The sequence below is a fragment of the Oncorhynchus tshawytscha genome, linkage group LG22 (genome assembly GCF_018296145.1).
Source record: "Oncorhynchus tshawytscha isolate Ot180627B linkage group LG22, Otsh_v2.0, whole genome shotgun sequence".
NCBI classification, from domain to species: Eukaryota; Metazoa; Chordata; class Actinopteri; order Salmoniformes; family Salmonidae; genus Oncorhynchus; species Oncorhynchus tshawytscha.
Window position 1 is genome coordinate 1951735 of NC_056450.1, and position 16613 is coordinate 1968347.

Below are 16613 nucleotides of genomic sequence, written 5' to 3' on the forward strand. Positions count from 1 at the left end.
GCCAATGCTGACTAAAACAGTTAGAGTTTAATGGCTGTGATAGGAGACAACTGAGGATGGATCAACAACATTGTAGTTACTCTACAATACTAACCTAAATGACAGTGAAGAGAAGGACTCATGTACAGACAAAAATATTCCAAAACATGCATCTTGTTTGCAATAAGGCACTAAAGTATAAGGGCAAAATAAATGGCAAAGAAATGTACTTTAAGTCCTGAATACAAGGCATTATGTTTGGGGAAAATTCAACACAGTACGTCACTGAGTACCACTCTTAATATTTTCAAGCATGGTGGTACAGTAGCTGCATTTGCAAGGACTACAGAGTTTTTCAGGATAAAAATAAACAGAATAGCGCTAAGCACAGGCAAAATCCTAGTGGAAACCTGGTTCAGTCTGCTTTCCAATAGACAATAGACAGTCAAATGACCCTTTCAGCAGGACAATAACCTAAAATACAAGGCCAAATATACACTGGAGTTGCTTACCAAGACGACATTGAATGTATCCTGAGTGGCCTAGTTAGTTTGAAAAGCAATGAAAAGCAATGATACACAACCAACTTGACAGTGCTTGAAGAATTTCGAAAAGAATAATGGGCAAATATGATAAAATCTAGGTGTGCAAATCTCTTTGAGACTTACCCAGAAAGACTCACAGCTTTAATCACTCCCAAAGGGATTCTATTGACTCAAGGGTGTGTATACTTATGTAAATATTTAATTTTCAATAAACGTTACTAAAAACCTATTTTCACTTTGACATTATGGTGTATTGTGTGTAGATGGGTAATCCAGTTTGAATTCAGTGTGTCACACAACAAAGTGTGTAATAAGTCAAGGGGTATGAATACTTTCTGAAGGCACTGTGTCTGTTTCAGTCCATTGGCATCCCGTTAGCTACTACTGTTCAGTGTTGTATTTACTGTACGGTGAGATCAGCTAACTATCATTACGCTAGCTACTGTTCAGTCAGTTTTGTCTACTACTACTGTACGGTCTATACGGTCCCTTATGTATAGAGAGTCCTAGCTAGCATTATGGTACTATTCAGTCTGCTTCAGTCAGTGTTGTGCTGTGTAGAGCTGTACCCTGATGTATTGTATAGTTTCTCAGCTAGCATCACGCTAGCTACTATTGAGTCCATTGTAGTCTTTTGTGCTCTTTCATACCTTCGGAATGAGTCCTGCTAGCATTGCGCTGCAGTACAGTGGCATGTTCTGTACCTCTGCGAGTAAAGAAGCTGTTACGTCATCACATAGATACAGTATTAGAAACTTGCCATAAGCCTATTAGAAATGCCATTATGTCTTCTATCACAAGTTATACCAGCCACCAGATGACAAAACACCTCGACGCACGCTGTGTCTGTCTACCACGGTCCAGAGCCAACATATGATACCAGTGAAGCCTATTTGGCTCATCGTAACCACCACTAGTTAGCATAGCAGCACCAGCCACCCCACTAGGGGTTTGCAGGGCTGAAAGCACAAAGCAATATGCTACAATGGGCTTTGTGTCGTGTTTTTCTCCCTCTATGCTGTCGCTACAATGCTAATCCATCAGCTGATTGCTGTGCTGGCTAGTGGCTGGCTAATAGCAGGGCCTGTGTGACTAAAGGGCTTGCCAGATAGAGGGAAGGAAACAGGAACAGAAAGAGAGAGCGAGAAAGAGAGGAAGGGAAACAGAGAGAGGGAGGGAGCGAGGGGGAGGGAAGGGAGAGAAAGAGGGAGGGAGGGAATGGGGAGAGAGGGATGGAAGGGGGAGCGAGAGGGAGGGAGGGATGGAGGGAAGAGAGAGGGAGGAAAGGGAGAGAGACGGGGAGAGAAACAAACAGAGAACTGATAAAGAAAGACAGATGGATAAAGAGAGAGAGAGATATGGATAAAGAGAGCGATAGAGAGTGAGGTAATTACATCAGCTAGAGGAACAGGCCATATACAGCCATCAAAAGGCCCATAATTATCCAGACTTACCCGCTGGGAGCACAGTGGAGTTCTGGGTAAAGGGCGATGGTGGCCTGTGGGGAGCAACTTCCTCCTGATGAACCAGATCTGCATCGGGAGATTTAGTGACTATGCTGCTTCTGTATTGATTATGACCAGTGAGGACTACGGTGTACAGGGCCCATATCCACAAAGTGTCTCAGAGTAGGAGTGCTGATCTTCAACAGTGAAGAGGCGACTCCGGGATGCTGGCCTTCTAGGCAGAGTTGCAAAGAAACAGCCCTATCTCAGACTGGCCAATAAAAAAAAAGATTAAGATGGGCAAAAAAACACAGACACTGGACAGAGGAACTCTGCCTAGAAGGACAGCATCCCGGAGTCGCCTCTTCACTGTTGACGTTGAGACTGGTGTTTTGCGGGTACTGTTTAAAGAAGCTGACAGTTGAGGACTTGTGAGGCATCTGTTTCTCAACGTGACACTCTAATGTACTTGTCCTCTTGCTCAGTTGTGCACCGGGGCCTCCCACTCCTATTTCTATTCTGGTTAAGGCCAGTTTGCGCTGTTCTGTGAAGGGATTAGTACACAGCATTGTACGAGATCTTTAGTTTCTTGGCAATTTCTCGCATGGAATAGCCTTTATTTCTCAGAACAAGAATAGACTGATGAGTTTCAGAAGAAAGTATTTTTTTTCTGGCCATTTTGAGCCTGTAATCGAACCCACAAATACTGATGCTCCAGATACTCAACGAGTCTAAAGAAGGCCAGTTTTATTGCTTCTTTAATGAGCACAACAGTTTTCAGCTGTGCTAACATAATTGCAAAAAGGTTTTCTAATGATCAATTAGCCTTTTAAAATTATAAACTTGGATTAGCTAACACAACGTTCCATTGGAACACAGGAGTGATAGTTGCTGATAATGGGCCTCTGTATGCCTATGAAGATATTCCATAAAAAATCTGCCGTTTCCAGCTACAATAGTCATTTACAACATGAACAATGTCTACACTGTATTTATGATCAATTTGATGTTATTTTAATATACAAAAAATGTGTTGCTCTTTCAAAAACAAGGACATTTCTAAGTGACCCCAAACTTTTGAATGGTAGTGTATGTTAACGACTCAATCAGTCATTAATAAGGCATTAGGAGCTACTTAAGATACTTAGCGTTGATTTGATTTTGAATGCAGAGTGTATATGTACACAGTAATTGGTAATATTAGGCTTTCAAGGATTAATAAAATGTATTCATTTCTGGGGGGAAATCATACAACACAGAGCTATGTAGCTACTCAGTCTGATTTATCCAATGCTCTTATCTAGAGTCCCTTCTTCAAGATGCATTTAAAGTCTACAATGAGAGATGCTGGACAGCAGTTTAATCCCAAATGACAAACCCTGTACTTCTGTATATAAAAGAGTTCCATTTGACAGTTTCACACTGAGAAAAAATAGCAAACTAGAAGTTGAGAAGCATAGAGAGGGGCGCAGCGGGTCAGGGGAAACTGGATGACAGGTTCTTATTCTCTTTCTCCATCCAATACATCTTGTCAGCACAGAAGGTCCAGGCAGCTCACACTGGCGGGTATTATGTTGTTGTCTGGGATGGTGGAGAGATCTGCTGTAGGGAGGGAGTGAAGAGAGAAGTATATGTTTTATAAGTATATTAACCGGGTACTTTAGGTCCTGGATGCTGAAAGCCGAGGGATATCAGACATAATAAACTGGGTGGTTCGAGCCCTTGACTGCTGATTGGCTGAAAGCCGTAGTATATCAGACCATATACCATGGGTTTGACAAAACATTTATTTTTACTGCTGTAATTACATTGTTAACCAGTTTATAATAGCAAAAAGGCACCTCGGGGGGTTTGTGATATATGGCCAATATACCACGGCTAAGGGCTTTATCCAGGCACTCCACGTTGCGTCCTGCTTAAGAACAGCCTTTGGCTGTGGCATATTGGCCATGTACCACACTTCTAATTCAATTTGTCACATGCTTCGTAAACAACAGCTATAGACTAAACAGTGAAATTCTTTCTTACAGCCCCCCCCCCCCAAACAAAAACAACAACAACAGAAATAGTCTGAAAAAATAGAATTAATAACACATACATGAGGTACCAGTACCGAGTAGAGTAGATGTGCAGGGGTACGAGGTAGGTAAGGTAGATATAGGTAGGGATAAAGTGACTGGGTAGATAGATCATTATTAACAGTAACAGTTGCGTATGTGATGAGTCAAGAGACCAGTGCAAAAAGGGTCAATGCCGATGTTCCGGGTAGCTATTGTTTAACTATTTAACCAACTATTTAGCAGTCCTTAAGGTTTTATTGTATTTCTTCATATTTTTCACACTTTAAACAAACCACAACTTATAAAGGCTTCGTAGGGCATTCCTAAAGTCGTCATAAGCACTATAAAGTGGGACCATATATTTTTTTCTCATTACATGTTGATGGCCCTCCCATTTGAATGGGCAAGGCATGGATAATGTATAATACCATATTAAAGCAAATGCCAGTATTCAAGTTGTATTGTACTGCGCTGTAAGATAACGGCCTGGATTGAGCCTCTGGCCACTCCAGATACCAAGTCAATGTACGGCCGCTACATCTGAACAGTTTAGTGGGTTTTTGTACTGAAATAATAGTGTGCACATAACTCAGCCAGCACTGGCCTTCATGGACATCCCATCCTAAGCAGCTCTTTTCATTAATTCCCTCTTTCTAAAATGGGTAATTTGGGAGCCACATTTCTATGGGTTAGTCCACTGGTCCAGCGTGCTGATAATGGCCTGATATCATTTGAATTAAAAAAACAGGGTGCTCTGCTTTGTTTAAATCTGTTTGAATGGCCCTCAAGTGTGAGAACTGACGTTTTTAGGGAAGAACAGAGAGAAAAGCGATAGAAAGAAGAGGGGGAGGGGACAGAAGGCAGCCGGCACTTATCCAGGGTTACCGTTCAGCAGAACATGAAGAGAAATTGGGGGCGCTGTGTGTTTGAGAGGAGGCTGGGAGAGCTCGAGCTGTGTTAGCTCTCCTAATATTGAACCTGGAGCCGACAGAGAGAGACGGGTAAACATTCGATCTCCCAACCTATGCGGAGAGCTGCGGTGGGGAGGAGATGGAAACCCAGCGAGCGCCCGTGCCTCAGAATTTATTTTGGAGCGCCCAGATCGATGGGGAGATCAATGTTGTGTGTGTGTGTGTTGTGTGTGTGTAGAGTGGCCCTGGAGCATGCCCTGCCTCACGCACCGTTGATAGACTAGACTCACTCTCCTTCTTTCTCTCCGTCTCCTCTTTCACACCCGCACTGTATTTCTCTCGACCTCTCCCCATCACCATTCTCTCTATCCTTCCTCTTTCTCTTTTCCTCTCTCCCCATCACCATTCTCTCTATCCTTCCTCTTTCTCTTCTCCCCTCTCCCCTCTCCCCATCACCATTCTCTCTATCCTTCCTCTTTCTCTTTCCCCTCTCCCCTCTCCCCATCACCATTCTCTCTATCCTTCCTCTTTCTCTTCTCCCCTCTCCCCTCTCCCCATCACCATTCTCTCTATCCTTCCTCTTTCTCTTCTCCCCTCTCCCCTCTCCCCATCACCATTCTCTCTATCCTTCCTCTTTCTCTTCTCCCCTCTCCCCTCTCCCCATCACCATTCTCTCTATCCTTCCTCTTTCTCTTCTCCCCTCTCCCTCTCCCCATCACCATTCTCTCTATCCTTCCTCTTTCTCTTTTCCCCTCTCCCCTCTCCCCATCACCATTCTCTCTATCCTTCCTCTTTCTCTTCTCCCCTCTCCCCTCTACCATCACCATTCTCTCTATCCTTCCTCTTTCTCTTTTCCCCTCTCCCTCTCCCCATCACCATTCTCTCTATCCTTCCTCTTTCTCTTCTCCCCTCTCCCCTCTCCCCATCACCATTCTCTCTATCCTTCCTCTTTTCTTTTCCTCTCTCCCCTCTACCATCACCATTTCTCTATCCTTCCTCTTTCTCTTTTCCCCTCTCCCCTCTCCCCATCACCATTCTCTCTATCCTTCCATCTTTCTATCCTTCCTTCTTTTCCCCTCTCCCCTCTCCCCATCACCATTCTCTCTATCCTTCCTCTTTCTCTTCTCCCCTCTCCCCTCTCCCCATCACCATTCTCTCTATCCTTCCTCTTTCTCTTCTCCCTCTCCCTCTCCCCATCACCATTCTTCTATCCTTCCTCTTTCTCTTTTCCCCTCCCCTCTACCATCACCATTCTCTCTATCCTTCCTCTTTCTCTTTTCCCCTCTCCCCTCTCCCCATCACCATCTTTCTATCCTTCCTCTTTCTCTTTTCCTCTCTCCCCTCTACCATCACCATTCTCTCTATCCTTCCTCTTTCTCTTTTCCCCTCTCCCCTCTCCCATCACCATTCTCTCTATCCTTCCTCTTTCTCTTCTCCTCTCTCCCCTCTCCCCATCACCATTCTCTCTATCCTTCCTCTTTCTCTTTTCCTCTCTCCCCTCTCCCCATCACCATTCTCTCTATCCTTCCTCTTTCTCTTCTCCTCTCTCCCCATCACCATTCTCTCTATCCTTCCTCTTTCTCTTTTCCTCTCTCCCCTCTCCCCATCACCATTCTCTCTATCCTTCCTCTTTCTCTTTTCCTCTCTCCCCTCTCCCCATCACCATTCTCTCTATCCTTCCTCTTTCTCTTTTCCCCTCTCCCCATCACCATTCTCTCTATCCTTCCTCTTTCTCTTTTCCTCTCTCCCCATCACCATTCTCTCTATCCTTCCTCTTTCTCTTTTCCTCTCTCCCCATCACCATTCTCTCTATCCTTCCTCTTTCTCTTTTCCTCTCTCCCCTCTCCCCATCACCATTCTCTCTATCCTTCCTCTTTCTCTTTTCCCCTCTCCCCTCTACCCATCACCATTCTCTCTATCCTTCCTCTTTCTCTTTTCCTCTCTCCCCTCTCCCCATCACCATTCTCTCTATCCTTCCTCTTTCTCTTTTCCTCTCTCCCCTCTACCCATCACCATTCTCTCTATCCTTCCTCTTTCTCTTCTCCCCTCTCCCCTCTACCCATCACCATTCTCTCTATCCTTCCTCTTTCTCTTTTCCCCTCTCCCTCTCCCCATCACCATTCTCTCTATCCTTCCTCTTTCTCTTTTCCCCTCTCCCCTCTCCCCATCACCATTCTCTCTATCCTTCCTCTTTCTCTTTTCCCCTCTCCCCTCTCCCCTCTACCATCACCATTCTCTCTATCCTTCCTCTTTCTCTTTTCCCCTCTCCCCTCTCCCCTCTACCATCACCATTCTCTCTATCCTTCCTCTTTCTCTTTTCCTCTCTCCCCTCCTTCACTGTGTATGTATCTCTCCATCTCCTACCATTCTCTCTCTCACTAACCAGGTTTCCATCCAGGTGTCCATGTGAGTAAAGTACATGTCGGGTAAAAACATGTCACAACAGGCCTGATGGAAGCAGCACATTTGTTGGTAAACTTGACATTGCATTTTTGCATCTGAGCTCCTAGAGTGTGCGGCTCTCCTTCATTTTCAGGTTTTCTACTCCGCTAGCCAGCACCTCGCCTAAATAGGTGTGCGTTTCTTTTTCTTCTACATTATGTATGTTAAATAAACTTCTTTTAGGAAAAGACAAAGACGGAGGGGGGCATAACGATAAAAAAATGTCAGCGAAATTAGACATTTCAATTCATAATTCAAAATGACTCACTCAGCTCTTCATGTGTGGATGGCCAGTTTTCTCTTGGTCATTTCTGAAATATCTTGATATTTAAATGGAGATAGAAATGTTGAGGAATAAAGGAACAGATGACACATGACTGATATTGGCTATCCACATTTTCTGTCATATGGATGGGTTCAACTGTAGATTTCGGATTCTCTCTCTCTCTCTCTTAATTGGGTGTTAGTCATCTCTGTGAGGTGTCATTCAGCCATTTAACCTGGCTGCTGGCCCCATCAGTAGGGTCTCAGCTCTGCTGCCCTACTGTAGCGGCTGTAATGTGACGCACTGACTGATTCAAATCAAATCAAATTCTATTAGTCACATGTGCCAAATACAACAGGTAGACCTTACAGTGAAATGCTGACTTAGGAGCCCCTGACCAACAATGCAGTTTAAAAAAAAATGCAAATAAGAATAAGAAATAAAAGTAACAAGTAATTAATTTAAAGAGCAATAGTGAAATACCAATAGCGAGACTATATACAGGGGTTACCGGTACAGAGTCAATGTGCTGGTGCACCGGTTAGTTAAGGTAGTATGTACTTGTATGTAGAGTTATTAAAGTGACTATGTATAGATGATAAGAACAGAGAGTAGCAGCGGTGTAAAAGGGGGAAGGCAATGCAGGTAGTCTGGGTAGCCATTTGATTAGGTCTTATGGTCTTATGAGTCTTATGGCTTGGGGGTAGAAGCTGTTTAGAAGCCTCTTGGACCTAGACTTGGCGCTCCGGTACCGCTTGCCGTGCGTTAGCAGAGAGAACAGTCTATGACTAGGGTTGCTGGAGTCTTTGACAATTCTTAGGGCCTTCCTCTGACACCGCCTGGTATAGAGGTCCTGGATGGCAGGCAGCTCAGCCCCGGTGATGTACTGGGCCGTTCGCACTACCCTCTGTAGTGCCTTGCGGTCGGAGGCCGAGCAGTTGCCATACCAGGCAGTGAGGCAACCAGTCAGGATTTGGGAGGATCTGAATGCCCATGCCAAATCTTTTCAGTCACCCGAGGGGAATAGGTTTTGTCGTGTCCTCTTCGCGACTGTCTTGGTGACCATAATCCACTCTCAGGATGATTGCTGATGCCTTCTCATTCTCTATGTCTTTTTGTCTTTGTATTCCTCTATTTTGTGAAGAAGTCACTTTTCCTTTATCGTAATTGTTATTCTCCTCTATGACCATGTATTTTCAATGTATTCAATGGCAGTTCTTACTTTTGCCACAAGGGGCACTGTGCCGATTTCCCTATGCACCAACTTAACAAACATACTCACAAACAGACACAGACACACATAACCCAATTCACCCCCACCCAACACAGAGAATCCCACTCTTCCTAGCGGGTTCCAGATGGTAACAGTAGTGTGTTTAATTTGATTGCCTCCCTCGCCTCCTCCCGCTCATCCTGTAGAGCTTTGAGATCCTTTCCAAACATATCCCTGTCTCTTTCTCTCCTTCTCCCGTAACCTCGAGAGGACTTGGGTTTGATGAACGCACTAACTGGATAAGAGTGTCTGCTAAATGACTAGAATGTAAATGTAGATAACAGATTATGGCGCCGGCTCACACATTAAAAAGCACACCACGCACACACACAATGACAAGCAGAAGCTTGGTTTGACACATTTTTATTATTAATTTATTATTTATAATTAGTATTATTTTATTCGGCTCACCTCAGTAATCCACTGACGTTGGTTAATGTCTTGCCCTTATGCCAAACAAAAAACAAGATCAGATATGGAAGGAAAAGCTGGGAGTCAATGGAACATTTTATATCAGTGAGGAAACCAAAATGGTGACAAACTTGTCTGGGAGTGTGTGTGGACGTGGAGATAAAGTAGGATAAAGTAGGATGAGTAAAATGCCCATGATTAGTCCATCATCATCTACTATGCAATGCTTATGGATTAGGCTTGATTGAATGGAAAGTGGGCACAGGTAATGATGGTAACTCATCCTCACCTCTTTCTATATGGTATATCTCTGTCTTCATCTCTCTTTCTCTCTCTCTTCCCCTTTCCTGCTCGTGAAATGTGGAAGTATAGTTGAAGTCAGAAGTTTACATACACCTTTGCCAAATACATTTAAACTCAGTTTTTCACAATTCCTGACATTTAACCCTAGTAAAAGTATTCCCTGTCTTAGGTCAGTTAGGATCACCAGTTTATTTTAAGAATGTAAAATGTCAGAATAATAGTAGAGAGAATGATTTATTTCATTTTTTTCATCACATTCCCAGTGGGTTAGAAGTTTACATACACTCAATTATTATTTGGTAGCATTGCCTTTAAAATGTTTAATTTGGGCCAAACATTTCGGGTAGCCTTCCACAAGCTTCCCACAATAAATTGTGTGAATTATGACCCAATCCTCCTGACAGAGCTGGTGTTACTGAGTCAGATTTAGTGGCCTCCTTGCTAGCACACACTTTTTCAGTTCTGCCCTCAAATTTTCTATAGGATTGAGGTCAGGACTTTGTGATGGCTTTGTTGTCCTTAAGCCATTTTGCCACAAATGTGGAAGTATTGTTGGGGTCATTGTCCATTTGGAAGACCCATTTGCGACCAAGCTATAACTTCTTGACTGATGTCTTGAGATGTTGCTTCAATATATCCACATAATTTTCCTCCCTCATGACGCCATCTATTTTGTGAAGTGCACCAGTTCCTCCTGCAGCAAAGCACAACATGATGCTGCCACCCCTGTGCTTCACGGTTGGGATGGTGTTCTTCGGCTGGCAAGCCTCCCCCTTTTTCCTCCAAACATAACGATGGTCATTATGGCCAAACAGTTATATTTTTGTTTCATCAGACTAGAGGACATTTTTCCAAAAAGTGCGATCTTTGTCCCCATGTGCAGTTCGAAACCGTAGTCTGGCTTTTTTATGGCGGTTTTGTAGCAGTGGCTTCTTCCTTGCTGAGCATATTTTCATGTTATGTCGATATAGGAGTCGTTTTACTGTGGATATAGATACTTTTGTACCTGTTTCCTCCAGCATCTTCACAAGGTCCTTTGCTGTTGTCTGGTACCTTCAGGCATTTGGAAATTGTTCCCAAAGATGAACCAGACTTGTGGAGGTCTACAATTTCTTTCTGAGGTCTTGGCTGATTTCTTTTGATTTTCCTGTGATGTCAAGCAAAGAGGCACTGAGTTTGAAGGTAGTCCTTGAAATACATCCACAGGTACACCTCCAACCTCCAAATTATGTCAATTAGCCTATAAGAAGCTTCTAATGCCATGACATCATTTTCTGGAATTTTCCAAGCTGTTTAAAGGCACAGTCAACTTAGTGTATGTAAACGTCTGACCCACTGGAATTGTGATACAGTGAATTATAAGTGAAATAATCTGTCTGTAAACAATTGTTTGAAAAATGACTTGTGTCGTGCACAAAGTAGATGTCCTAACCGACTTGCCAAAACTATAGTTTGTTAACAAGACATTTGTGGAGTGGTTGAAAAACAAGTTTTAATGACACCAACCTGAGTGTATGTAAACTTCTGACTTCAACTGTATATAGCAATCGGAGGATGCCACATTTTCTTCCGACCATTTATGGGAGAGTGTCTCTCTCTGTACTCTTTGCTGCCTGAATACTCTCCCTCTCATTTATCCTCTCTCCTTTCTTCCCCCCTCTCTCTCTAGCTGTGTTTCATCCTACCCTCTCCCCATCGTCCTCAGAGTAATCTCATGTTCTCCCTGCCCCCCCCCCATCTCCATCAGGTTAATACTGTGTGCAGTGCCTTCAGAAAGTATTCATACCCCTTGACTTATTCCACATTTTGTTGGGTTACAACCTGAATTCAAAATGGATTAAATCAATTTTTGTTGTATTACTTTTGGTGCTTCACAGATCAAGCTGGTCTATATCAGGGCAGATGACCCTATATTATAGTGAGCACGGCGCCTGCTCCACTTACTCATTGCTAGCCTGCACTGGGAGACGGGTGCATCATGTTAGCTCACCACTCATGATGCACAGAATAAATGTGACACGGCATGTACAGGAATTTAGAAACTGTTAATTACGGTTTGTAAAACAATGACAATACATTAGAACACTTTACAATGCAGGAATGTACCAGTAGTTTGAGCTATTGTAGGCAAACGTTTCTTGCTACCTGACAGCTAAAGCTCACATCAATTCACTACTAATAATTTGTAAACCATACTTTTTGTCACTGATTTCAATGATGATTACCACACAGGGCCTCCCTGGTGGCGCAGTGGTCTAAGGCACTGCATTGCAGTGCTAGCTGTGCCACCAGAGACTCTGGGTTCAAGCCCAGGCTCAGTCGCAGCCGTCCGCGACCTGGAGGACCATGGGGCGGCGCACAATTGGCCTAGCGCCGTCCGGGTTAGGGACGGTTTGGCCGGCAGGGATATCCTTGTCTCATCGCGCACTAGCGACTCCTGTGGCGGGCCGGGCGCAGTGCACGCTGACCAGGTCGCTAGGTGTACGGTGTTTCCTTCGACACATTGGTGCGGCTGGTTCCGGGTTGAATGCACGCTGTGTTAAGAAGCAGTGTGGCTTGGTTGGGTTGTGTTTCGGAGGACACATGGCTCTCGACCTTCGCCTTTCCCGAGTTCGTACGGGAGTTGCAGCGATGAGACAAGACAGTAACTACAGTTGGACACCACGAAATTGGGGAGAAAAAGGGGGTAAAAAATAAAAAATAAACAGAAAAGATGATTGCTGCCCGCAAAGTTATTCATTCACTCATTTGGTCTCTCCCACATGTCTCCCAAATATGATCTATTGCCTCAGCAAAACTGACTGTGCTCCAACTGGCCAGCCCGCTCCTGCCTTGATGTCATTACTGGTTAATGAGACAGCACATATTTGAAAAAAATAATCAGTACAATAAATTAAGTCCCAAACGGAAGGGAAATAGATTGTCATCTGTAGCCCCATGAAATCAGCCAAAACAAGCTCAATAATTCGATGCATTCACACACTGCTATAGGCCTATGCTACATCTTTATTTACCCAGTTCATTAATAGAGATTTACAATTCAAATAAATGATCATTGTTGTTAGGCTCTATGAAATATGTTCATGTGCCATTCTGTGACTTTGGCTAATATGCCTTCTTTTTTTTGCTGTGTTATCGTTTTGTGAAACTAAACATGGTATCGAAGTAAAAATTCTAGTATCCTGACAATACTACCGTCAGTATAGGAACTCGGGCTTCCTGTTTGTTTTTCACACTGGAATGTATCAACGGGCTCATTTGTTGTGCTCCGCTATCTCCTCGCTCTCCTCCTCTGTCTGGCGTGCAGCTCACAGAACGAAGTGAAAACTACAGCTGAGATATTGAATTATTTTCATGTTGAAAATGCAGTGTACTACGGGGCTGAAGTGTTTAGATTTAAGAAGGTTATCTGCTGTGTGTAAGTGACAGAGTTATTAGCCTTTTAATATGACTTTTAGCGTGTGTGTACATGCAAAAACCTGATTGTGTGTGTGGCAGAGACCTAGCGTTATTAGACATTATTCACAGTGCCTTTGACTCATTAACCCGTTAATATTATATGCCAGTTCAGAGTACTATACACTCCAGCACACACTGCTGCCTATTGTTTGGGGTCATTATATGGCTAATGCTAAATGATGATACAATGAAGCTTCAATTAGCCTATCCACTCTCTTGAAGACAACATTGGAGGGTACCAGTCAGTTATCAATGGCAAACCTTATAGCACCCCCCCTCCCCCAGCTGACACATTAAGAGAAATCCAGACATTTAAATCCTGTTAAAGCTGGACTCCTTAATAGGTGAAACGGACACTTCTGTTTGGAATATTACATTAACAACAAAACTTCTGCAAACAGTTTTTTGCATGATAATCAGAAAATGCGCTTTTTTCTGGATGCTCCTCACCTCCGTTTGATCAACAAAATAAAAACAATAACAAAGGCTCTGGGGCAAACAGTGGTTCCCCCTTTAAAGGAGCACCCCCCACATACTCCCCTCCCTCTCCAGCTCTTAGATGTTGGCCAACCACAAATATCACTACAAACATGGTGGCTCTTTTGTCAACAGGCTGGAGAAAAATGTCCAAACCCCTGGCCCTTGAGTGCATCCAGGAGTCCTTCTCTGTAGTGCGAGTTTTTTGTGGCCGATTTTCCAGACTCAAAAGCATGTAAGTGAGAGAGACAGCTGCAGTCAAATAAGGTCTTTGAAGAACTACATCAAATGGGCAAATCATCTCCCAGCTATTGGGCTGACAGCGGCAGTGGAGTGGGGCGGCGGCACATGGACAACGTGAGGGCAACATAGAGGGGCGGGGAGGGGCGATGCTTTGTGTGTTGTCTGTGGTTGGGGGGGCAAGTGGATGCTGGGGAGGAGGGGCTTTTTATTCATTGTCTGCATCCCCTGCTCTCTACTCTCTCATCTTTTCTCCCTCTTTCTCTAGCTCAGGGTCTTAAACCTTTTCTTGCCTAGAGACGCCCTCCGAGGCAAACCGGTGACCCAGGGACCCCCATCATACGTTATAAAAAAAGATATTTCTTCAGGTGAATAAAAATGGAAAGGAGAAAAAAGTCATCAACATTTTAATGCTCGGCACCACAGGCTAAAATTACATTTTTGCATATACTTATCAATTTTATCCCTGAAAGTACAAATTTAAAGGTCAAAATGTTGATGAAAATGTATATTTTTGTTAGTTTATCATGCTACCATCGCCAACAGTTCATGAATTATAACTACTTTAAAATGATCCCGCATCCATCATTTCAAAGGTCACTACATTGAATCACTCGTCATGTAAAAGCACATTTCAAAGATAATATTACAAACTCCACCAGATGTAGTAACTTACTTTTGAAAAGACGGTGATTGGGTCTAAATTGGTAGTATAAATTCAGGGTGCTGTAAAACTTAAATTAAACACATCCTCAAATAGCTGTCTGTCGCTTTTGATAAATTATCTAAATGATTTAGGTGAATTGTTTACGAGTGAACTTCCGTGAGTAGCATAAAGATTGTGACCAATAAGATAAAGGAGATCTCACTGCCCTCTCTCACCTGGACAAGAGGAACACCTACACTACCAGTCAGAGGTTAGACACACCTAATCATTCCAGAGTTTTTCTTTATGGCCTCTCTCACCTGGACAAGAGGAACACCTACACTACCAGTCAGAGGTTAGACACACCTAATCATTCCAGAGTTTTTATTTATGTTTAGAAACTTCCTTTCCTGTGGCGGTCCTCATGAGAGCCAGTTTCATCATAGCGATTGATGGTTTTTGCGACTGCACATGAACAAAAATTTAAAAGTTCATGAAATTCCCCACATTGACTGACCTTCATGTCTTAAAGGAATGATGGACTGTCATTTCTCTTTGCTTATTTGAGCTGTTCTTGCCATAATATGGACTTGGTCTTTTACCAAATAGGGCTGTCTTCTGTATAAAAACCCTACCTTGTCACAGCACAACTGATTGGCCCAAACGCATTAAGAAGGAAAGCAATTTCACAATTTCACAAATTAACTTTTAACAAGACACACCTGTTAATTGAAATGCATTCCAAGTGACTATGCCATGAAGCTGGTTGAGAATGCCAAGAGTGCCTCACTGGTAGCCTATTCGCAGGTGCTTTTTCAAAGCCTATGTCAGATACCTCAGTGAGTAAAATTGGCTCCAGTGAGTGTAATTTCCTTTATATTAGGATTTGATAAATCATTAGAAAGAAGATAGTCTCCTCTTTTCTGCAGTAGGTATGTCATTCAAAATGTGTTCATTATTTTGGGATTTTCATAAAAACATTGAAGTAAAAAAATATTTCTATTCATATATATATATATTTTTGCGGACCCCCTGTTGAATACCCTGCTCTAGTTCCCCACCTGCGGGTTGTACACGGAACACAAATAGAAACACGACATGCAACAATTTCAACATTTCCACTTACAGTTCATATAAGGAAATCAGTCAATTTAAATAAATTCATTAGGCCCTAATCTATGGATTTCACATGACTGGGAATACAGATATGCATCTATTGGGCACAGATACCTTTAAAAAAAGGTAGGCGCGTGGATCAGAAAGCCAGTCAGTATCTGGTGTGACTACAATTTGGCTCATGCAGCACGACACATCTCCTTCGCATAGAGTTGATCAGGCTGTTGATTGTGGAATGTTGTCCCACTCCTCTTCAATGTGTGTGTGAAGTTGCTGGATATTGGAGGGAACTGGAACACACTCTCATAGATGTCGATCGGTGAACTGGGACATTTTCTGCTTCCAGGAACTGTGTTCAGATCCTTGCGACATGAGACTGTGCATTATCATGCTGAAACATGAAGTGATGGCGGTGGATGAATGGCACGACTATGAGCCTCTGGATCTCGTCACTGTATCTCTGTGCATTCAAATTGACATCGATAAAATGCAATTGTGTTTGTAGTCCATAGCTAAAGCCTGCCCATACCATAACCCCACTGCCACCAAGGGGGGGAATGTTCACAACGTTAACATCAGAAAGCTGCTCGCCCACATGATGCCTATAACACAAGAATCTGCCCGGTAGAGTTGAAACTGGGATTCATCTGTGAAGAGCACACTTCTCCAGCATGTCAGTGGCAATTGAAGCTGAGCATTTGCAGTTTGAAGTTGGTTACAACGCCGAACTGCTGTCAAGTCAAAACCCTGGTGAGGACGACGAGCACTCAGATGAGCTTCCCTGAGATGGTTTCTGACACAGTTTTCACAACCAGCTGGTCTCAGACAATCCCGCAGGTGAAGAAGCCTGATGTGAAGGTCCTGGGCTGGTGTGGTTACTCACGATCTGCAGTTGTGAGGCCGGTTGGACGTACTGCCAAATTCTCTAAAACGACATTGGAGGCGGCATTCACTTCTATGAACATTCACTTCTATTGCAACAGCTCTGGTGGACATTCCTGCAGTCAGCATGCCAATTCTACGCTCCCTCAAAACTTGAGA

The 16613-nt window shown here is 43.4% G+C and overlaps 1 protein-coding gene across 2 annotated transcripts in view; it reads left to right on the plus strand.

The window, feature by feature from the left end:
* Nucleotides 1-16613, plus strand: part of LOC112221492 (agrin) — a 274243-nt gene that overhangs the window by 70599 nt on the left and 187031 nt on the right. The gene's annotated exons all lie outside the window — the stretch shown is intronic.